Source organism: Sus scrofa, chromosome 16 (assembly GCF_054392235.1).
Source record: "Sus scrofa isolate SSC_HxYL_T2T_F1_AM1 chromosome 16, Sscrofa_HxYL_maternal_Yorkshire_Landrace_v2.0, whole genome shotgun sequence".
NCBI lineage: Eukaryota > Metazoa > Chordata > Mammalia > Artiodactyla > Suidae > Sus > Sus scrofa.
In genome coordinates this window covers 85,882,809-85,906,366 of record NC_139398.1, presented here as the reverse complement: position 1 = coordinate 85,906,366, position 23,558 = coordinate 85,882,809, and the positions used below count along the sequence as shown (strand labels likewise).

Here is a 23,558-nt window from a genome sequence, read left to right as displayed (position 1 = left end):
AGTGCTGTTTCGACTTGGCTAAGGCTGTGGACTGCATGTCCCTGAATCTCATTTCTTAAGTAGCTCCGGGTTAGAGTTTAAATGAAGAACTTGAGAAAGATTTGAAAATGGGCGCCTACTAAGTTTCTAGTTTATGTTTTGTGTCTGGCATGTTTTGTGTTTTGAATCATCACAATAGATGTTAAAGCCCCTCTCCTAAGTCCCTTCCCAGATCCAGAGCCCTTTGAATGAAATGAAGGCCTGATACCCTTAACAAAGGACCGAGATACACAGCCAGAAATTAACACTGTAGAACTTCCTCTTACTCATCTCCAGAGGGACCCTAGACATTGTATAAGGATGACTGTCCTTTAGGGAAGAGAAATTAAACTTTGTAGGAACTACTGGATGTCGGATCTAAAGTGATACATATTCTTGGGGACCAAAAATGTCATTATGGTCCACTAGACAAAGTAAGAGTTTATAGAAGTGATTGATGTAGTTTGGTTCAGTTACATCTCACATTAGATCCAGTGTGCACCCCAGTTTTTCTGTGGTTATCTAATTCCAAAATGCAACGTCAGGAGAAAAATTCTCAGCTCTGGAAGTATTTCCATAATGGTCCCCTGACCTATGAGAGGGAGTGAGGACTATCACAGCAAGAAAGGTAAAGGTGAACTACCTCTACATCCGAAGTCATCAGTGTCATTAGTAAGTCTACAAATGGCAAATGCTGGGGAGGGGGTGCAGGAAAGGGAACCCTCCTGCACTGTTGGTGGGACTGTCAGCTGGTGCAACCACTATGGAGAACAGTACGTAGGCACCTCGGAAAACTAAATATAGAACTACCTTGTGACCCAGCAGTCCCACTCCTAGGCATATATCCAGGCAAAGCATTCAATGGAAAAGATTCATGCACCCCCATGTTCACTGCAGCACTATCCACAATTGCCAAGGCATGGAAACAACCTTAATGTCCCATGATGGATGAGTGGATTAAGAAGATGTGGTGCATATACATAATGGAATACTACTCAGCCATAAAAAAGAACAAAATAATGCCATTTGCAGGAACATGGATGGAACTAGAGACTCTTATACTATGTGAAGTCAGTCAGAATGAGAAAGACAAATAACATATCACCTATAACTAGAATCTAATATGCAGCATAAATAAACCTATCTACAGAAAAGAAACAAACTCATGGACATGGAGAACAGACTTGAGGTTGCCAAGAGGGAGGGGGAGGGGGTGGGAGGGACTGAGAGTTTGGTGTTAGTAGATGAAAACTATTGCTTTTGGAATGGATAAGCAATGAGATTCTGCTGTGTAGCCCAAGGAGCTCTATCTGATCTGTTGTGATGGAACATTACGGAGGATAACGTGAAAAAAAAAAAGAATGTGTGCATATATATATATATATATATACGTGAATAACTGGGTCAGAAATTGAAAGAACATTGTAAATAAACTATACTAAAAAAATTTTTTTAAAGGAATATAAAGCTTTTGAAGGTAATGTGGATATGAGGGCCTCCCTTAAGGACCTAAAGGATGCAGCGGTTGTGCAAGAGATGTGGATCTCGGAAAACGGCAACGAAGCACAATAAACTTAATCAAATGGTGACTCCATGCAGATGCTGGTCCAATGGTGGTTTCTTCACCGAAACAATGAACACATGCTCTGCTACCAGGTATGTGACTATTAACAATGCGAATTCTTTTAATGAAAAATACTAAAATCAGTTTTGCTTTCAGCTGACAGGATTAGCAAAATGCATCGACTCTGCAGCTCCATGTAATAATCTAGTTTGCAGGGAGCTTGACCACCTGTGCACGTCACAGCACCTCATCCTGACCCTCTGCGCCAGGGCTCTCGTGCTGATTAGATACAGAAACCAAAATAGAGCAAGTGTTGGTACCTTGACTAGAGATCTGTACATGCCAGAGGTGGGAAATACGTACCTAAAAAAACACAAAGCCTTGCTGCTTTGGTAAAAAGATGTCTAGCAGTCCAGTGTTCTGGGGGTATCTTGAATTATCTCTTTCAAAGTAAAGGCCTCTGTGAACTGGCAGTGTGCTGTTTTGTCCTATTTAATAAGAACTCTAAAAGGCTCTCAGTTTTGAATGAGGATCAGAACAAAATAATCTCTGCAATATGTCCGGACTGCCATACAAATCAATCTGCCCCTGGGGCCTTATGACCCGGTAAATCTAAAAGTGTTTATGGCAGATGGAGGGGCTAAACAGAGCCGTTGGCAGGTCTCTACGGAATCACATTGTAAACTTTGAGGATTTTGAGCAAATTTCTGGTGTCTTCTGCAGATGTGTTCTTTTTTGATACCCAGATTAATACAGACCCTCTGAGTATGAGCCACCAAGTAGCCACTGAACCTGATCTGCCCTTAAGAACTGGGAGATGTCTAATCTACCAGGCAATAAAGTTGAGTGTGCACAATAGCACACTATCATCGAATTGAGATTTCATGCATGAGATTTGGCTCAAGCAAGGGCCTGAAGGTAAAAGGAAAACAAAATGAGAGACCCAGGCTTGCATGGATCGTTCTCCTGCTGCACTCTTTTCCCTCTGAACCCAAACACAGCCATGTAGCAACTTCCTCACGACTTGCTGAGTCTGCATGATATGTCCGCATCACTGGAAAGGAGATTGCTACAGAGCTACAGCCCCACCCTGGGTACCCTTCAGCAGCCCCAGCCTCGGGGGACTAGGAAGGATTGTGATGACTGGAGACTCTTTCAATGGGCAGAACTTCAAGGGATGCCGCAACTGTTCACTTTGCCTGGAGGGGAAGATTTTCAGATGTATATGTCCACAGGGGCTCAGAAGCGGTGGCTAATTGGCTGGCTGGGGGGTCAGGCACTTCAAAGGATCCTAGGCTTTGGGGCTGAGATGGGGGGAGTCATGGATTCTTTTAAAAACATGATATAGTGCTTTTGCTCCAGAAAACACATGCTATACGTACTATACACCTCCTGGAAGTTCATGAATCTTCTAATCTAAACGATGCTACAAACCTCTTTGACCGAGGTGTCCTGAGACATGTTTCTACAATGTTTCTTAGCCTCTTTGCTGAAAACTCCATCCTGTCCTACTTTACTTTACCCCATCTTCCTGCTTGGAAAACAGCCACAGTGCTGGTAAATGACTTAAGCTTAAGAACAAAGACCTAAAGGCATAAGTTATTCACAGGGTCAGCTGAATGAGGACTTAATGTGTTGGTCTAGGCACAGGGACCTGTGCAGATTGGCACGCTGTTTGCACAGCTTGATACGTCCTCTTAAGAATAAAAGAAAGAGGAGCCCCATGGCCCCAAGGGGTTTATGAGGGGTCGTTAGCAGGATATGCATTAACAAGGAGAACCGAGGTGCAAACCCAGGGTTGCTGCAGATAGGCACGCTGTCTGCAGAAGCACAATGGTGATTCTCTAGATGCTATGCATGGATAGCTGAGGCCAAGCTTCCTCAAATGCTAATGATTGTTAAAAGCCTAAAGGTCAGAGTAAAAGCTTCATCAGCAGCCGGCTAGGTGACTTTTAAAATAACTTAAAAAAACCTATATCCTGCACCTACAACCCCCTTCTCACTTGACCTCACCCTAAAAACCACAATAAAAGTAGTGTGGTTTCTTGAGGTGGGGCTCTCAGTCCCTGAGACCTTGTGTCCCCCAGTTCCCACCTTAACTTAAAACAAATGTCCTTGTGTCTTGTTTCATGTTAACTTTTTTCCTTAAGTTTTACAGCACCCGTTCTTCAGCCCCATCCTGCTGAGCTGGTCTTGGCACCGAGGTCAAGAGTATCTCCTTTAAATAGTACAGATCAGTGAACAACTGGAAATGAACGAATTACGAGATTTCAAAGGGAAGTAAAAAATCCTTTGAAGCCTAGTCCTCAGTAAGCATCATGGTTAGCTGGATACTGTGATAAATCAGAGTTCAACCGCTATTTTCCCCACGCAGTCTATTTTATTCTCTTTGCCTGGTTTACTCTCTTTAACTAAAGGACCACAAAATGTTATAAATGATCTTAGCTACTGACTAATCTAACTTCTCTTGCCTTGGATTTTACTGATGAAGAAACAGACCCTAAAGATAAGGTGGATTACAAGATGATATGATAGAAAATCAGACATAAAAATAAATAATATCTACAGTGTACTTACTTCCGTTGTGCCAGACACTATTCTAAGTGTTTTTCACGCATTAAATCAATCAAGTCTCACACAACCCTAATACTGTCTCCAAGGAAACTGAGGCTTGAGAAATAAATTATTACACATCACATGGTTGATATGTGATGAAAGTTCTTAACAGAGAGCTGACAAAGATAGGAATTAAGTGTATAATTAACAGTAGTTTCTTTTCCTTTCCTTTCCCAATAGAAAAGCTGGAGGACAGAAGGACCAGACTAAATTTTCCTACCTCCAGAGCCTTTCTACCCACAAGCTTCCATACCTTCTCCTCTCCCGTCTCCAAACCTGTCCATAATTAGAAAATAGAGCAGATATATTTGACTAAATGCAATTATGCAAGTCAACTCCTTTTCTTTTTTTTTTTTTTTTGGCCACACCTGCAGCATGTAGAAATCCCCAGGCCAGGGATCAAACCTTGCTACAGCAGAGACCTGAGCTGCTGCAATGACAACGTCACATCCTTAACCCAGATCCTTAACCTGCTGTGCCACAAGGGAACTCCTCGATTCCTTTTTTGACTTTAAAATCAGAAATTCCTCTTGAGTCCAACCCTACAAGTTTACCTGAATTAAGTTCCTTTTTACTACTTTGTATTTTTATTTCACTCAAATTTAATATTAACATAAAAATATGTTATCTTACTAGTTAATTTGCTGCCTATTTCAATGAATAAAAAATAAATTTACATATTTTATAAATTTACATTTATTAATATAAACCTCTAAATTCTATCTTTATTTTTTCTCAATATAAACTTCATTATAACTGAGATTTAGCCATCTGAAATATTAATGTAGACTTGAAAGCTTTTGAGACTTTATTTGGTTCTTCATTAGAAAAAATGAGGGACCTAGGGAGTTCCTGTCATGGCTCAGTGAGTTAACGAATCCGACTAGGAACCATGAGGTTGCGGGTTCAATCCCTGGCCTTGCTCAGTGGGTTAAGGATTCGGCGTTGCCATGAGCTGTGGTGTAGGTCACAGACTCGGCTGGGATCCCACGTTGCTGTGGCTCTGGTGTAGGCTGGCGGCTACAGCTCTGATTGGACCCCTAGCCTGGGAACCTCCATATGCTGCTGCGGGAGCAGCCCAAGAAATGGCAAAAAGAAAAAAAAAAAAAAGAGGGACCTCATTGGAGGTAGTGTCCAATCAAAATTCACTAGAACACTAAACACTTGTCTTATCAATTTAAGACTCAGGCTAGAAACTATCAACTGATTGATGTAACTTATCCTAAAAAGTTGATTGTTGGGAGTTCCCCCTGTGGCGCAACAGGATCAGCAGCACCTCTGCAGTGCTGGGAGGCCGGTTTGGTCCTCTGCCCAGAACAGTGGGTTAAGGAGCTGGCGTTGCTGTAGCTGCAGCATAGGTCACAGCTATGACTTGGATTTGGCCCCGGCCCTGGAACTCAACAGGCTATAGGGTGGCCAAAAAAAAAGGTGACTGTCAATCCACTTTCTTCCACCACAGAATATTCTATAAAATGACAATATCCTTTACAATAAATTATTTCAATTTTTCACTTTGTTTTTAAATTTTTTTAATTTATTTCAATTTTTTCACTTTGTATTCCCAGTGTTGCACTAGCCGAAACATGGGAATTTAATCATACTTTCTCCCAAACAGAGACTGTGAATGTCCATGAATCCTTTTAAGCCAATTTTGGCATTCTGCTATGAAGCTTACTAACAAGTTTCTTTAGGGATGCACATGTAACACAGCCAGAGCTTATGAAGCAATCACCAAACCAGTATTTGACTGTTTTTAAGATTAAAAATAAAAGTATACAGCACTACAGATGCTATTCTCCAGTATTTTTTCTTCCATTCTTAAAATGTGTTGCAAAACTCCTGCTGCAGACATCAAGCACTTCCTCTCATGACATTATCTTTTTTTTTTTCCTACCGTAAAACATCAATTAATCCATGTTCTCATTCTTTTGCTCACTCCATCCCAATTGCGTACTTGAGAAAAGAATAGCCTGGCGACTAGATAAGCTCATTCCCATTTCCTGCACCGGAAATTTTTACAGCAGCTATGAAAGACCTGAGCCTGAGAGATGTTGGGGAGAACCATAAACCAAATATGCCTTTCAGCCTATGCATGATTCATAGGTGAATTTTCAGAGCAGCCAGAGGTCCGCATGCAGCTGAACCAGATGAACAACAAAGATTCCTTTGCAGTGTGTTGTCATTTCCACATCCCCTGAAGAGCATAATACTGGGTAAGATACTCATTTGACAATATGCCTCGCTCAACCAAAATGATCAGTGTTTACGAAAATAAAGCTCTGTATCTTAAAAAAGTATCAGTGTCTGAGCTACATTATAAGCACTGGGACAGGCCACCAGGCACACGGTCCCTATTTGCCAAAGCCCAGGAAAGACGGGTACCTCGAAACAACGGTAACTTTGGAACACTGACAATGTGCCAGGAGCAAGTCTAATGGTGCCATGTACTGTGAAGTCCTTACCCTCCAGCAGGAAACCACCACCCTCTGGGTCTAGATGAGAAATGAATGAAGCAAGAGGAGAGTTTAGCCCGTCAAACAAGGTCGGAGTTGATGGGTTCAAACTCAGGTGTCTTTAGAGCCCGACATTTCACATTTGTTGAATAAACGAAAGGTGTTAGGTAAGATCGAACTTAAGGAAAAAAAAAGAAAAAGAAAAAAGGAAGGAGGGGAGGAAGGAAGAAAGAAGGAAGGAAGGAAAGAAAGAGAAAGGAAGGGAGGGAGGAAGGAAGGAACGGAGGAAGGGGAAGGAAGAAAAAGGGAAAAAAAGAAAGGGAATGTAAAGATGAAAAGAAAGAAAAAAAAAGGAGAGAGAAAGGAAGAAAGGCAGAAATGTTTAATATTTCTTTGGGTAAAATGGTCAAATTTCGGATAAGTCGATGTAGGCAGGGGTGGCCTCCCGAGGTAAGTGTCCTCAGAAATTAGGGTCATGCCCAAGGAAGAAAAACATCTACCTCCGCAATGAGGAGGAAAACAAGAAAGAAATGGTAAAACTAAGAAGGGCAACGAGTGAAGAGCCGGAGGCCGGATCTGACCTAAATACGCCCCCGCCCCAGGGACCAGGGGGCTGAGCTCCAAGGTGGAGGGGGGAGGGGGGTTCCTATCAGGAGCGGACCTCGCATCCCAAGGGCTGGGCGCCCCAGGTCACCTGCGCTGGCGCCCCGAGAGGGCGGACTCCGAGCCAGGGGAGATGCCAGTTTCCACGTCCGAGGTCTGACAGACCGGGTCCCGAGACCTTTGCCCGCGGGGCGGCCGCCCAGGCACCGTCCACTCACCCGAGCGGCTTGTGACTGGCGCGGCTCTGCGGGGGGCCTAGCTTCCTATTGGTCAGGGCGCCGAGCATGCGCGCTCCGGTCAAGCCCCCGGGGCGCCGGGTGGGCAGAGGTAGTCCTGTCCCGGAGCGTCCCAGCCTGGCGATGGCACGTGGGTACCCTGCTGCTTTCCTTCCCGGATCTGGGCACCTGGCCAGCACCAGCCAGAAGGCAGGCGGCTCTGAGTTGATGAGATCTTGGCCCTCCGCTCCCCTTTGTCCCTCCCCCGGCCAGGCTGGGTGCGCACGTGTCAGTCAGGACCCCGGCCCCGCCCGGGCTGCGGGCGGCGCAGGAGACTTGGCCCTGCGTCAACCCCCCGCCCCCCACTAGCCCACCTCCCGCCGCTTCCCGGGAAGGATTCCAGGCTGCTCCACAGAGTTTGCACAACTGGTACCGCAGGCACCCTCCTCTGTCGTCGTCTGGGTCCTCAACAGTCTTCTAGAAGGGGATAAAGGGCACATCCGGGTGCGGGGTCAAGGGGGAGAAGGGGCGCCGGAGACTCAGGAATGTTTGGAGCGCGGACTTGTTCTGCTCCATCACCTCTACATCTGACCATGCCCTGCGGGTGCCAGAAAACCATCTCTGAGAAACATGGGGTGCAGTACCTGCTTTGTAAGGTGAGGGGACCAAGGGTTCCTGCTTTGGAGACCCTAGGCCTGTTGTGGCTCCTAGGAAAGTGATATAAATCGTTAACTGCCGTGGAAGAATGCATCCATCATTACATTTTCACAATACACGGTGATCCCTAACTGTATACTTGTTAAGAGTGTCAGTCAAGCATTTAACAAATATGTATTATTTAATTTCATTCATTCGTTTAACAGGTCTACCTGTTGTTTCCCAGGTGTTATGATACCCAGGAATAGAGTTGAATTAGATGTATTTAGGGACTTTGCTTTTTAATGTGTTATCTAAGGTGATTATTTAACCCATGACGTTCCTAAAGGTTTAATTTGCTCTTGGTAGGATGTCATTGTCCGATGGAGCATAAATTTGATTTTACCGCTTCGTCGTAGAGTCCAAAAGCCCAAATTATGCTTTGAGTTTTAGTTTAAATCTTCTTTACAAAAATTTCCTGACAGTTCCCCTCGATTTAGATACTGTGTGATGAATGTGAAAGTTCTACAAATAAGTTTTTTTTTACTCTTGACGATCTCCTGTGGAAAGGCATAAACATCTGAATATGTTGGGAATGTTTTTCAACGATAATATGCTCTTTGAGAGTATAGGCAGGTTTGATGAACTCCAGGTAGTTTCCTCAGCATTAGAATGAAATGCCCATCCAGAAACCTGCAATTTTATTTGAATTGTTTTTTTGTTTGTTTGTTTGTTTTTTCCAAACAGCAACAACTTCAATAAAGCCTGTTTTGGGAGCACCACCATGTTTCAGGCACTATCCAGTTGCATTTTTCAGGTAGGTATTATTAACCCTGCTTTAAGATGAGGAATATAAGACCATGTCAGTTGAGTGGCTTGCTCAAAGTTATACATCTCATAAATGGCACATTCTAGGATTCTGACGTTGAAATCTATTTCTGAATTGAGGATTAATTTCTCTCCACTACTCCTAGTTTCATGGTCGAGGTTCTCTCTTTTTGAAGTACATTTAGAGTTAAATGTCATTAAGTCTAGTCAAAGTCTACTTTAGTATATCCCCAGTAGAGTAGGTTCAGATTTATCTTACTCTAGAATCTTTGTGCTAAGTATGTCTGGCCTGTCTTCTTTTGTAAACAAAGGGACCCTTTCCTATTTAACATGTGGGAGCATTGTATAATCTTTGAAGGCCCAAAAGCATCTCAGAGAAAAGATAGATAAACCTAGTGTATGTTAATGAAAACAAAATTTTATTTGTATTTTTGTGTGAGTATTGTTGCAGTCTTACAGATTTGAGGGACTTGGTGTCTTGCAAGTCTGTTATTGTAGAATAATAAATCTTTATTTGTAGTGCTATGTGGCTTACAGCAAAGTCTCCTTATCACTTTACAGATATGCTATGACACTTTTTAGACCTTTTTTAGAGAAATGGCTGTTTGTGGCCTTGTGTTTTATGTGCTTTGTTAAAAGGGAATTGTTTCTTCAGTCTTTGGAACACCCTCACCTAGCAGAATATAGAACACACACCTTCCCTTCGTCTGGTGCTTTCTTCTTAACCAGGATGACACATCAGAACCTCATGGGAGCCTTTACAGCAACATGTCTAAGCGCTACCTTCCTGCAGAGTCTGATGCAGTAACTTTACTGAGGGAACCCAAGCCCTGTGGGTTATTTGGGTACGGATTTTAGGTGGAGGACCATTTGTGTGAATTTGCCTCATGTTCAGTTTTGCTAGTCACCTGACTCTGAATCCATGATAAGTTTTGCAAGTCATACGAAGTACTGTTAGGTACTGGCCCACCAGGTCGTTGGAGTGGATTTAAGATTGTTTATGAACTTAGACATTTGTTGCCAAAGGAGGTAGTGGGAAAATTCCCTGAGAAAGAGAGAGAGAGAGCACAAACCCAGGCTTGTAAGTGGATGTACGTGTGCCCATGGTGATCTGATGGCCCCTCCTATACTCTTGGAAAAGTTACTGCCCAAGGGTACACAGGCCCTATATAGCAGTTACATGTTCTAAATTGAGCTATTTGTCTTTAGATTTTCACATTATACTGTTTCAGACAGTTCAGGCTACAATAACTACCAGAGGCTTTTATACCAGGAGTTGACGTGTGAGCCATTAAATTAGCAGCTGTGGTCCTTCAAAACATACCCCACCAATTCCACAACACAAAAGCCAAGAAAAGAGTTTCTCAAAGGGGGAGAATGGTCCACTGAGTTGAATGTGCCAGGAAAGTGGATTGAGCAACTGGTGGCCTTGAAGAGGCCAGTTTCAGTCGAGCAGGAATAGAACCTCGAAGGGCTTGAGGACAAGGTGAATAATACAAAAAGCTTTTACAAGTATGTTGCTCTGAGGTGCCAGGTTCAAATCTAATCCATCTATTCTTTGCAGACTAAACCCCAGCAAGGCTGGGATGCTGGGTGACACGGGATGAACATGATAGGTTCCCTACCCTCAGGGACTTACTGCATTTGGAAAAGTCACAAAGACACTTAGGACAGGAAGTGTGGTCTAAGGGGCTCAGAGCACACAAGTGGGGCATTTCACCCTGTTTGGGGAGTGAAATGAGTTAAGGCATGTAAACCACTTAGAAAAGGGCCAGACATTGGCATTCCCGCCATGCCTCAGTAAGTAACAAACCCAACTAGTTAGTGTCCATGAAGACACGGGTTCGATCCCTGGCCTCGCTCTGTGGGTTAAGGATCCGACGTTGCTGTGGTGTAGGTGAGCTGTGGTGTGGGTGCCAGACGCAGCTCTGATCCTGTGTTGCTGTGGCTGTGGTGTAGGCTGGCAGCTATAGCTCCAATTGGACCCCTAGTCTGGGACCCTCCATATGCTACAGGTGTGGCCCTAAAAAGCCAAAAAAAAAGAAGAAAAGAAAAGAAATACAGAAAAGGGACAGACACATAGCAAGTCCTCAATATGTCTATGAATAATAATACAGCAGGTACATAGCACATATACTATATTAGCATAATGTGACTCATTTAATCTTTACACCATTAGTAATCAGTATTATTCCCATTTACAGAAAAAACTGAGGCATAGAGAGTAATGTACCAAAGGTCTCACAGCCCATTAGTGGCAGAGCTAGTGTTTATATCTGGGCAGTCTGGTTTCAGTCAGTGTACCTTAACCACTGAGCTGTGCCTCTTTGTAAGTGTGTGTGTGTGTGTGTGTGTGTGTACATGCAATAGTTAATGGCATTTCCTACAGACACTGCCAAGAGATAGATTATCATACCAGGTCACTGCAACGCAAAGCACCATTCCTCTCACTCCACTCACTGAATGAGTGCTGGCTACTTTGCTATAGGTTTATCCTTGAACTAGTCCCTGTAGATAAGATTTGTGAGATGCTCAATTATAGAATCACCCTGGCTTTGTGGCACCATCCAATCTAACGCAAACCTGATTGTGGAGATGCTCTGTCAAATTCAACCAAAGCCCAAATCCTACAAGTTTATTCTTACACCCTCTTCCTGAGACACTCCCACAGTCCCCTATGGTGTGTAGGATCCCTTTCTTTGAGGAATAATGAATTGCACCGGTTTAAATGCAGGTGTATCTTAGCGGGCTTCAGATAAAGGGCATGGACGGTGTATATTGCCTATTGAATCTTCACAGCGGTTCTGCGAACATGTATTACTATTCTCATTCTTCCGCTGAAGAATCTTCAGCTCAGGAAGCTTGAGTATCTTGACCAAGTTCATGTGGGCAGTAAATGACAGCCATGCTTCAAAGTTGGATCTGTGCTCTCAAGCCTATGGTTTTAAAACATACATTTTAAAAATTATTATAATATTTTGTATATTCTATAATATTGAATGTAACACATATGTAAGTTATGACACACGATAAAACAAACACCCATGAAATCAGTCTCCAACTTAAGAACAGGCAGGGCAGGTAGATCTACGGTTATTTCAAGGCTCTTTCTGATCTCATCCCCATACAGGAAACCAGTAACCTGTGCTTTGTGTTTATCATTACCTGCCCTTTCTTTCTCTTGTTTAATTTTGAAGGCTTTTTAGTCTGACAGAATTCCAAGTACAATACAAAGAACACGTTCCTGCACCATTTGAGAATAAGTTATCATCCTGATGTCCCATCTCCCCCCAAATTTGGGTGTGTATTACCTACAAGCAAGAACGTGCTCATGCCTAACCACGATACAGCCTTCCACGTCATGAAATTCATGTTGATATATTCCTACCTTCCAGTTCTCCATCTCCATTCCATCTTTACAAGTCGTTCCAATAATGCCCCTTCCAGGGAAAGGGATCCATTCAGAATCATGCATTGCATTCGGGGGTCATGTCTCTTGAGCCTCTTTAGCTTGGAATAGTTCCATAGTCCTTCCTTGACTGTCGTGATTACATTTTTGAAGATTCCGGACCACTTAATTTGGAGAGCATTCTCAATTTCAGTTTCTCCAGTGTTTCCTCAAGATTAAGTTCAAGTGATATGCCTTTGACAGGAATGTCACAGAATAGTGACCTGTTCTCTTTGCATTCTACTAGGCAGCGAAGCAGTTTCGATTTGTTCCAGTTCTGGTGATGCGTATTACAATCACTTGATTCAGGTGATGGTCAGGTGCTCAGGCTTCCCCACTGTAAAGTTGCTTTTTCTCCTTTGTGATGAATAAGTATTTTGTAGTAAAGGTCATTAAAACTATGTATGTATATGACATTCATCTTGGAACTTTCTGTCAGTGTGGATTCATGTTGGTTTATTTTACTCACTGGTTACAATCCATTGCTATCATTATTTCATGCGACGCTGAAGTTATCCCAGATTTGGCCAATGGGATGGCGTTCCACCTAGCTCCTCTGTCTCTGTGTTAAGTCACCATCATTCTTTTACCCCTTCTTTGCTTTTTGGCCCAAGGTGTTCCAAACTCATTGTGTACTGGTTTACTCTCCCTGCCCAGGTACTAGCCCTGGCTCCTTTTGTTGGAATGATATTATAAACCAGGATCTGGGTTCCAGATGTACCCATGGCTATTGGAGAGTCACGGCTCTCAAGTCATCTCACAGAACATTTGTGCCACCTACTCCCTGGGTCCTGGCATCCCAGGCTGGCTCATTTTGCACGTGAATATTCTCCTGACTTTATTTAACCTTTGAACCTCCTTGGGCTGGCACCTTCCTCATGTGGACATCTATCCATCCACCTAGGGCTCTGCATGCCGAGCCAACCTGCTGCTTCTCGTGCCATCCTCCTCCGCCTTCCTCAGGTGCCATCATCCTGCAGCAGACTTGGATGCTCTGCAGGAATGGACTCCTCACTGGAATTCCCTTCAGGTGCATGCATTTCTCAAGATTCTCCCACACTGTTCCTGTTGCCTGAATAGCTGTTAAATTCATTTTTACTGTTGTATGCACTGCAAGGTGCAAATGCATCCAGACGGAAGCATCTTTTCAATATTATGACAGGAAAACCTTATTTTATTTTCTCAAGTGTATCTTGGCTATTCTTCAGTCTTTGTTTTTCCATATACAAGTTAGAATTAACTTGTCAAGGAGTTCCCGTCATGGCGCAGTGGTTAACGAATCCGACTAGGAACCATGAGGTTGCGGGTTCGGTCCCTGGCCTTGCTCAGTGGGTTAATGATCCGGCGTTGCCGTGAGCTGTGGTGTAGGTTGCAGACGCGGCGCGGATCCCGCGTTGCTGTGGCTCTGGCGTAGGCCGGTGGCTACAGCTCCGATTGGACCCCTAGCCTGGGAACCTCCATATGCCGCTTGAGCGGCCCAAGAAATAGCAACAACAACAACAACCAAAAAAAAAAAAAAAAAAAAAAGAATTAACTTGTCAAGTTTCACAAAAAAAAAAAAAACACTTTTGGGATTTTTGACAGGTTTTATCTTGAATCAATGAGTAAATTTTTGAAGAACTGAAATCTTTATCATTTTAAAGCTTTCTGTCCTATTCTGAATGGGTAACAGTTCTCTAATTATATAGCTCTTTCCTATTGTTCTTTGATAAAGTTTTATATTTTTTTCATGTAGATGAGCACATTTTTTGTTAATTTAATTCTTTTGTTTGTTTGTTTTTGCTTTGTCCGAAGCATGCAGAATCTCAGCCTAATATTTTCAAAGACTTGGAACCACTGAGTCAGTTTTTTTCAATGGTCATTCATGCTTTATGTGAGTTAATTTGGAATGTAATTGTGTGAAATAACGAACATAGCAGGCCTGAGATTGCTTTCCTTACAAAGGTCAACTTGCATGATTAGCCTTTGCCTGATATCTGAGAACATGGATTTGGGAAAAGTTTCCACTTTTTCCCAACCTGATAAGAGTGACTCATCTTGCCCAAGCTATTTGTAGAAACAATATGGTTTAAGCCAATCACCCGCCTTCCTTCTAGAGTCTGGAATTTGGGGAGATGCCAGGCAGAGAGTACCTGTATGACCAGTTCCCAGTGAAAACCTTGGGTACGGAGTCTCTCCAAGGCTTGCCTGGTAGACAGCACCTCACCTGTGTGGTCACAGCTCTTCCCTGGAGGGATGTCTGACTCCCCTGGGGGAGGATGCTCAGAAACTTGCGCTAGTTGCCTCCTCCCTCACCCCACGGCCTCTCCCTTCTACTCATTTTGCTTTGTATCCTTTTGCTGTAATAAATCATAGTCAGGAGTGTGACCGTAGGCTGAGTCCTGTGACTTGTCCTAGCAAATCGTCAAAGCTGGGGGTGGTCTTGGAGACCCCTAACACAGCAATAATTTCCTAGAAAATTCCCTGTTGAGTTACAGTTTCTGATTTACTGTTGTAAGTGTGTTCATAGTACTCAGGAGGTTTTAATGTCTCTGTTATAAGTAAATAGTGTTGCTTTTATGTTAATTATTTCATATTTAATGTTATTTATTTGGACTTTTTTATTTTTTCCTAATTAAACTATAGCAGTTCATCCATTTCCTAAATCTTTTTAAAGAAACTTCTTTTGGATTTGTTGATTCCCCTCTGTTGCATCTTTGCTTCCTATCTTATTGCTGTTTGTTCTTATATGTATTATCTTTCATTTTCTTTGGCCTTATTCTTTTGTTTTTTATCTAATTTAAGACTTACCCTTAATTAATTAATTAATTATCAGCCTTTTGTCTTCTGACACGAATATTTTGAACTATACATTTCTTTCTAAATTCCTTTAATGACGGCCACAAGTTTTGATTTATAATATTTTCATTACTATCAAGTTTCAGTCAAAGTTTTCAACAGTATTTCTTCCTGGACTATTAAATATTTCTAAGTGTGTGTTTTAGTTTGTACATATATGTGATATTTTTGTGTATTTTGGTTCTTAATTCTTAATTAAAAAATTTTTTGGAGCAAATAGTGTATAGAATACCAATTCACTAAATAAATTTTTTGGTAACTTAGGTCTAGTTTATGTTCAATCATTTTTAAAGTTTCAAGGTGTTTACAAGACTATTTCTGTATAATTTTCAGGTGAATAATTATGTGTGTATATATGTGTATATATGACACATTATATAATATATATTATATAATATTAAATAACTTGTATACATCTATTATATATACATGCGTATACACACACCCCTATTAAGTCAAACATGAGTTATATTTAGAAATACGTTATTTTTCTATTTTTTGTACTATCTGAAATTTATTTAAATACATATATTTCCACCTATAATAAGGTCTGTATCCTTCTTCCTCTGTAATTTGTCTGAATCCAGAACTCAGTCTTCTGAGAACATCAGCTACACTAGATCAGGCCTCAGGGAAACACTGCATTTTGCATTTGTTCACTCCCTCTGTACTCTTAGCTCACTTTTCTCTCTCTCTCTTTTTTCTTTCATGGAAGAAAGTGGGTGTGGTCGTGACAGCAGCTTTCTTTAACTTGTGGCGAGTTCGGTCTGGTTAGATGGAATTGCCGGTCCCCATTCTCTGCTCTGGAGAGTGGCCTCACGATAGGCACAGGGCCCCTGCACATGTCTTGACTTTAGGCTCCCCATGCAACTTGCTTTGGTGAACAGGATAGCTGTCGATCTGAAGCAAGCGGAGGTTGGAATGGTACTCATGTGGCCAAGTTTCACCCTCCTGAACTCCAGTGACCTGCCGTGAGAAGCGTGCAGGCCAGGGAGCCACTGACCCTTCAGCCTAGACCCCAGGATGGGATTCATGTCACAGACCAGATGCTGGGAGCAGGAACTGGTCCAGGGAGGGTAAGAGATGTATGAAATGAAACTGAATCTTACTTTCAGCCTGGATCCTAGACCCCAGAACCTAGCGTTCAGTCTTCTGTGTTCAAGATCAAGTCAACTTATGGACCCATGACCATGAGAATAAATAATTGTTACTTCAGGCCACTGAAATTTAGTGGTTTGTTACACTGGGCAATATACCTGGCAGTATATCCAGAAAATCATTAAAAATGTGTTTTATTTGGTGTGTAGATATTTAAGCAAGGAAGGCGATTTCACAAGATGGATTCGAAACAGAAAAATAACTTTCCATTACTTGACCCTGCTTCTGCAATGATGTATGCTCCTTCACAATAAAGAATTAGCTGGAGAAGCCCTTGACCTACATGTCAAGCTATGTAGCAATATCATGTAAATTAGTAATTTTCATATTTGCATGTATATCAAATTGCAAGCACTACAGAGTATGGCTAGAGAGTGTTTCTGGTCTCAACCACCAACTAGCCCAGCCTAACCAGGTGTTAGATGCTGTTTGAGATCTTCTAAACAACAACTATCCTATGTGCTTAGTAGGTATCTTAGGACAGTAAATTGTGATTTCTCTAGGTCAATTGTATTATTCTTTTTTTTGGTTTATTTATTTATTTTTTATTTTTTTAATAGTTATTTCTCCAATACAGTTTTTTTCCTACTGTACAGCATGGTGACCCAGTTACACATCCATGTACACATTCTATTTTCTCACATGATCATGCTCCACCATAAGTGACTAGACATAGTTCCCAGTGCTACACAGCAGGATCTCATTGCTAATCCATTCCAAAGGCAAGACTTTATATCTATTAACCCCAAGCTCCCCAACCACCCCACTCCCTCCCTCTCTAGGTCAATTTTAGTAATTCAGCTACACCTGCTGGAGACTGAGAAATAAACACATGACCTGCTTCTTGTCCATGACATAATAACAATCATTTGCTGAACATTTACCATGTGCCAGCCACGACGCTAATAACGTTTCATAGAATAGCTTCATCTCCAAAGCAATTTAGAAACTCACACTAATTTCCCCCTTTGCCCTAACCATCTTCTCGGTCGGCTGGCTTTCCGAATAAAGTTGCTATTCCCTGATCCACAACTCATCTCAATTTATTAGCCTGTCCCGTGGCAAGCAGTACAGGCTTGGACTGGGTAACAATGTCAAGATCTTGTTAGAGATACTCTGTGCGGTACTGTTTGATTCCTGGCATCAGATGATACTCATCATTACAGAGTTTGGGGACTTCACTGCATGGACCACTGTACATATTCTCTTCATCATTTGATGCAGCTTCCTGTGGCTCACAGCTCTCCTTAAGGGCACAGCCAATTCCAGTCATATCAGTGACCCTTGGATGGGGTTTTCTAAGCCTCTGTGACTCTTGGCTGGGAAAGATCATTTTCCTGTCTGAGGCATGACTTGAACACTCCCTCCTACTTTTATTTAAAATACGAAGCCAGTGTCAAAAAAGAAAAGAAAAGGAAAGATACACGTTCACATAAATCCCACTTAAAATTCCAGACCCTCTGCTAAACAGTGTTCTTTGATTATCTCCCTTCACGCGAGCACCCTGTGATGTGTCTGCTATGAAAACCCTTGAGATTTGCCATTTCCTGTCATTATTGGACTGGCCACACAGCAGTCATTAAAAGCCATTTCTTTCTTCCTAGCTTTTTCCTTCACTGCTCTCTCTGGGTTTTACGATTGGTTGACACATCTGTTACGGATGTATTTTGGAATAAAACAGTAAAACCAAGACAGGCTTGAGACATATTTTGGTTTGGGAGAACAGGATTTTGATGAAAGGAGTATGTATGGCCATTACTCTTAGGGTAGCTGGATAGAAAATACTTGCCCAGGAGAGTCTGTCCATTGAGGTTGCCAAACCTACAGAGAAGGCAGTGGCAGCGGGATGGAGACCCAGGTAAGCACAGCTTTCCAGGTCTTTCTGCTAAATATGAGGCTTAGGAAAAGGCTTCCTTTGGGGGAAATATCCTGCCTTGTGGTGCTGACATGTTCCAGGGATTAGATTCAGACAATAATGTCAGCATAATGTTCTGCTTTCGTGCAGGTTACTTTCTGCATGAAAATCTTTTTTTAAATTTCCTTAAGATCATACCATTTTCTTTGACTTCTTTAATTTCTGCCAGTTATTGTTTCAATCAGTTTTGTGGCATCACAATTTTTTTCTGTTGTTTTTCATCCCAAAATTTTTTTAGAAAAATATTTATTTTTTGTCCATTTTGTATTTGGGGAGGAGTTTTAAAATCACCACCATCATCATATTTTTAAGTGGCCACATCATGAATATATTTAACTCTTGTGCTTCATAAAGAATAGTGTATCCTTTTGACCATTGCTGCAGTGTCGCCATGCTATTCTCTTTGCTGACTTCATAGATTTTTGAGTAAACAAGGCATTCATTTGGCAAAAATAGGTATATTTATATAGTCACAGAATCTTCTCATGAAGCAGTTGCTACATTTCAGTGAAACTAAGGACGCAGTCCATTGCCTTTACCTGATCAGCCTTGACAGGTCATGGTAATGGCAAATGATAAAGATAATGAAGTTTGAGTTTTCGATACATTCGTACAAACTAATTCACTTTCACATAGTGGTAAGAAAAAGCATCATGCTCCAAATCACGTGACCTCTCCTGAAAAGGCTTGAACCTGGAGTTTCCACTGTGGCTCAGCAGTAACGAACCCAACTAGTATCCACAAGGATACGGGTTCCATCCCTGGCCTCACCCAGTGGGTTGGGGATCCAGTGCTGCCATGAGCCGTGGTGTAGGTCCCAGAGGCAGCTCGGATCCCATGTTGCTGTGACTGTGGCATAGGCCAGAGGCTACAGCTCTGATTCGACCCCTGGCCTGGGAACTTCCATATGCTGCAAGTGCGGCTCTAAAAAGACAAAAAAAAAAAAAAAAAAAAAAAAAGCTTGAACCTTCTGCAACATTGGGCATTTCTTATTTCTTATTCTTCAGGCTTCAATTTTCTCAATTGTGAAATGAATCTCTAGTTTCTCTTCCAACGACACTAACTCAGTGGTCAGTTTTCCCACTGTGTTTGCCTCACACAGTGGCTCACCTGTCCTTAAAAGTCACACCCTCCTCCTTCCAGAGATCATTTGAGGACACCATCCAAGGGTGCATGAGGAGCCAGTAACACGGGCTGTCTCCAGGGAGAGGAATGGCCAGGCTGGGAGATAGGAATAGAAATGAAACTTTTCACTGCCCCTTAGGAGCCTTATATGTTTTGTCCCTATAAATTTACAACCTATTAGCACAAAGAAACAAACAAAAAGCAAAATTATCAATATGAGACGTGACCTGAGGTGGAAAAAACATTCTCTGTTTTTCTCTGGTTACAGTGACTCAAAACAACACTTTACTAAAGCTACAAGGGTAGATAAAGCTATCCTCAGGACTTTCTTTTGTCTTCACCATTCTACCAGTAGGAAGAAGAGCTAATAAACAAACAAACAAAATAGCCAGAAGGGAGATTGAAAGAGATGAAAACAATGCACGAAGCCTCTCAGCAGTGGAATTCTTGCCTTTTATTCAGTGGATATGGTATATTTCAGCGAGAACACTGCCGAATCTAGAGCTAAAACTTGAGCGTCTAGCATTCTCAGCACACTCCCCTAAAGATGCTCCCCCAAATTCTTCCTTCCACAGGTGTTACTAGTATAGGCCTCAAACATGCACGGAATAGTTGCTCTATGCCAGGTGGAACTCTATGCTCTGTTTCTAAAGATACTTATTTATTTTTACACAGATGTAAGGAAAAAAAAGAGAGAGAGAGAAAGAGAGAGAAACCATGTCTCCACCTTTGGGAAACAGAATCCAATTCTACACTCTTTTCTCTTTTTATTGCTTTGCAGGAATAGACACATTTTAAAGCATTGTGTATGTTTTTGATAAACATGCATGAGCTTTTTCAAAGCTTTTTTTTTTTGGGAGGAAAGGTATGTTTGAACACCTGCTCAGGGAAACTAACAGCTTTTAGTGTAGACTGAATACTATCTATTCTGGTCATTACTTATTCTGGCACGTGGACAGAGAACCATTTGGTTGTTGTCGTTAAGGATAATTAATCTGTATTGATGCTTCTCAGAGAAGTGACTATATAAGAATCCTATTTTAAAACGTACGTTAATTTTGAAAAAAAAATCATTTGCTATATATTGTTAAACATGTATATGTAAATATAAAGAGTACAAAGTTAAAATCCATGAATTATGTCTCATGAATATTTCTTAGCTACCCGTACTGAGATTCGAAATTGAAAATAAAATCATTATAACATCAATTGAGCTCCATGGTCTCTACTCAGACCCTCTGTGACCACAGGGACATCTACCTGATTTCTGAAAGTCCCCCCAAGAAAAAAATACTGGCATTTAGTTCAGGCCCAGACAAGATAAAGTGAAATGGACCATGTAGCTTTTGAAGAGTAGATGATCACGGGTTTACATTTTAGATAAGATTTCTAAGAGAATGATTTAAATATGGGAAAATCTTAATGAATTCTCACTCTTCTTTTTGACCTTGGCTAATGTCCCTGCCCAGCTGGAGTCTCTCTTTTTAATGAGCCCATATTGTATTTCTGAGTAGCAGGCCCTGCTTTGAAACAGCCCTGCTCTCTTCCAAAAGCTCAAAGCTGCTTTCATGCAAGTACTACCGATTAAGAAATTATTCTTTCAAACGACTCAGAAAAGTTCCGTCAGGGGCTTAGCATTGAGAAAGTTTCATTTTAAAAGCAAAATCCTTCCCCTGACTAAGCTTCCTAGATGTTTTGACTTCGAAGGTATTTCCATTAACTGTAACCAAAGTTCTATGCTTTATTTTCTGTCATCATTTTATTTTCCTGAATCGGTCATTTGCATTTCATAAAGATAACAGGCCTTCTGAATAATTAATCCTAACTTTCTAGCAGTGCATTTCAAAAGGCCAGGACGGGACAAGTATTCACAGCCAAAGCTGAAGCGTATGGATATAACTCACTGAGGTTTCTGTTCTTCACACATTCAAAGACCCCCTAAACTTGGAGGGTTACCTAACCCTAACCCTAAACCTAACTGAATTCTGTTCCATGGTTTTGAGTTTGAATTATAGGAATCTTTTGCACCTGTTTGAGAGAGGAAGGGTTTAAGTGTTCTTTTAAATGCTATTTATGGTATATTTTATTGGTCGCATATTGGTGGCTGATTCTAAGAAAATTGGCATGCGTCCATTCAAGTTCACTCTTGTACTTTCCGCTATAATTATCTTCAGCCTCTGGAAACAAGTTATATGCTGTTTACTTTTGAAGGATCTACAAGAAATGATAGATCTTAAATAAATTATATGGAAAAAGGTTTACTTACAATTTAACTTTTCAACATTATTTTTTGTTTGTTTTTTTAGGGCTGCACCTACAGCCTATGGAAGTTGCCAAGCTAGGGGATGAATCAGAGCTGCAGCTGCTGGCCTGTACCACAGCCACAGCACCACCGGGTCCTACACCCACTGAACAAGGCCAGGGGTTGAACTTGGGTCTTCATGAATACTAGTTGAGTTTGTTACCACCGAGCCATGACAGGACCTCCTAATGTTGAAACACTCTTTTTGGCTTTTTTGTTTGTTTGTTTAGGGCCACACCCTCGGCATATGGTGGTTCCTAGGCTAGGGTTGAATAGGAGCTATAGCTGTTGGCCTACACCCCAGCCACAGCAACTCAGGATCTGCGTTGCCACAGCAACGAGAGATCCAAGCCCTGTCTGTGACCTACACCACAACTCACAGCAATGCTGGATCCTTAACCCACTGAGCAAAACCAGGGATTGAACCTGTGTCCTCATGGCCGATAGATTCATTAACCCCTGAGCCACAATGGAAACTCCACCTTTAAACACTCTTAAAAATTTTTGTTGAACTCTAATCACTACTACTCCCTCAGTGTAAGGACAGCACAAATGAAACTTGAGGCTTCATTCTCCTTATTGAAAATAAAGATGTGTCTCCTCCTCTTTTCCTAGAGCATTTACTTTAAAAATTATGTAACTGTAAGCTGTTTATCTGTCTCTTTGAAATGTATATATATATATATATCTTTTTACAAGCTAAGTAGGCCTCTTGACAACTTTACAGCTCTGGGGCCTCTTTCTGCAGGACACCAGAGCTGTCTCCTTGAAATGCAACCATCTGGGAAGATACGTCCCTATCTCCCCGGTTCAGGACACGTGTAGGAACTTAACTGTGAGGGCACCTGACTCCACGGTGCAAAACTGCCTCTGTCATAAAGATACGAGGAGTTTATTTCATTGAATAAAGCCAATTAACTAACCTATGGTCACCTTCATTAACAAGTGTATTTAGGATGCACTCTGGGTGACAAATAGAACTCTCATCTTAAGGACTCGTTATCTAGAGCATGTAGGAAAGACTTTTTCCCTTTCCTTTAAAAATTCGTTCATCTGGTCTAATTATCAAATCAACATGAGATAGGTTAACAGGAGAAAAAGTAAAATTAAATTTTTTCCCCTGTTCTTATTAGGTAATTATATTTAAAAGTTTCCTTATATCCTTAGGGATGCTGGCAATGACCAACCAACACATAGGGACCCATATAGGAAAAGTGTTTGTTCTCTCTTTGTTTTGTTCTTTCAGTGACTACAGATAATATTAGCAGTATTGAAGCCACATGTAATGCTGACAATCACAAAATCTCTTCTTACAATATGTCTTGATTTTGCTATAATTCCAAAGCTCTTCAAATATATATTCTTATAGTCTTCTCTTATATTCTTAAAGAGAAGCTTTGGTAGCCGACAGATGGATAGACATTCGTTTCTTTTCTTCGGGCTCCTCTTCATAGGAAGAGAGCACAAGATTGCATTAGTGTGTCATTGGAGCCTAACTCCCATTTCCATTTATAGTGAATCATATGTGACAAAAAAACCCAGAAAACTCTCTGAGACTTTTTAGTCTTTGACACTTTTATATTTTCTTTTAATTTATTTTTAAAATTTAATTTTATTGGAGTATAGGAGTTCCATTGTGGTGCAGCAGAAATGAATCCCACTAGTAACCATGAGGTTGAGGGTTCGATCCCTGGCCTCGCTCAGTGGGTTGGGGATCCGGGGTTGCTCTGAGCTGTGATGTAGGTCGCAGACTGGGCTTGGATCCCAAGTTGCTATGGCCATGGTTTAGGCCAGCAGCTGTAGTGCAGATTCAACCCCTAGCCTTGGGAACCTCCATAT

At 41.6% G+C, this 23,558-nt stretch overlaps 1 protein-coding gene and 1 long non-coding RNA gene across 9 annotated transcripts in view; one reads left to right on the top strand and one right to left on the bottom strand.

The window, feature by feature from the left end:
- Nucleotides 1-7,462, bottom strand: part of LOC102161653 (uncharacterized) — a 220,407-nt gene extending 212,945 nt beyond the window's left edge. For 4 of the 7 annotated variants that reach the window (XR_014830836.1, XR_002339515.2, XM_085001758.1 and 1 more), the window contains exon 1: nucleotides 7,346-7,462. The gene's annotated coding sequence lies outside the window, so the exon portion shown is untranslated. Of the gene's footprint in view, nucleotides 1-7,312 lie in introns of all 7 variants that reach the window. The other 3 variants (XR_014830838.1, XR_014830837.1, XM_085001759.1) reach the window with 1 other exon arrangement.
- Nucleotides 7,463-7,522: 60 nt separating this feature from the next.
- Nucleotides 7,523-23,558, top strand: part of LOC146395698 (uncharacterized) — a 31,963-nt gene continuing 15,927 nt past the window's right edge. Inside the window, exons 1-2 of one of the 2 annotated variants that reach the window (XR_014830839.1) lie at nucleotides 7,523-8,125; nucleotides 8,853-10,188. This is a non-coding gene — a long non-coding RNA (uncharacterized LOC146395698). Of the gene's footprint in view, nucleotides 8,126-8,852; nucleotides 10,189-23,558 lie in introns of those variants that run through there. The other variant, XR_014830840.1, reaches the window with a different exon arrangement.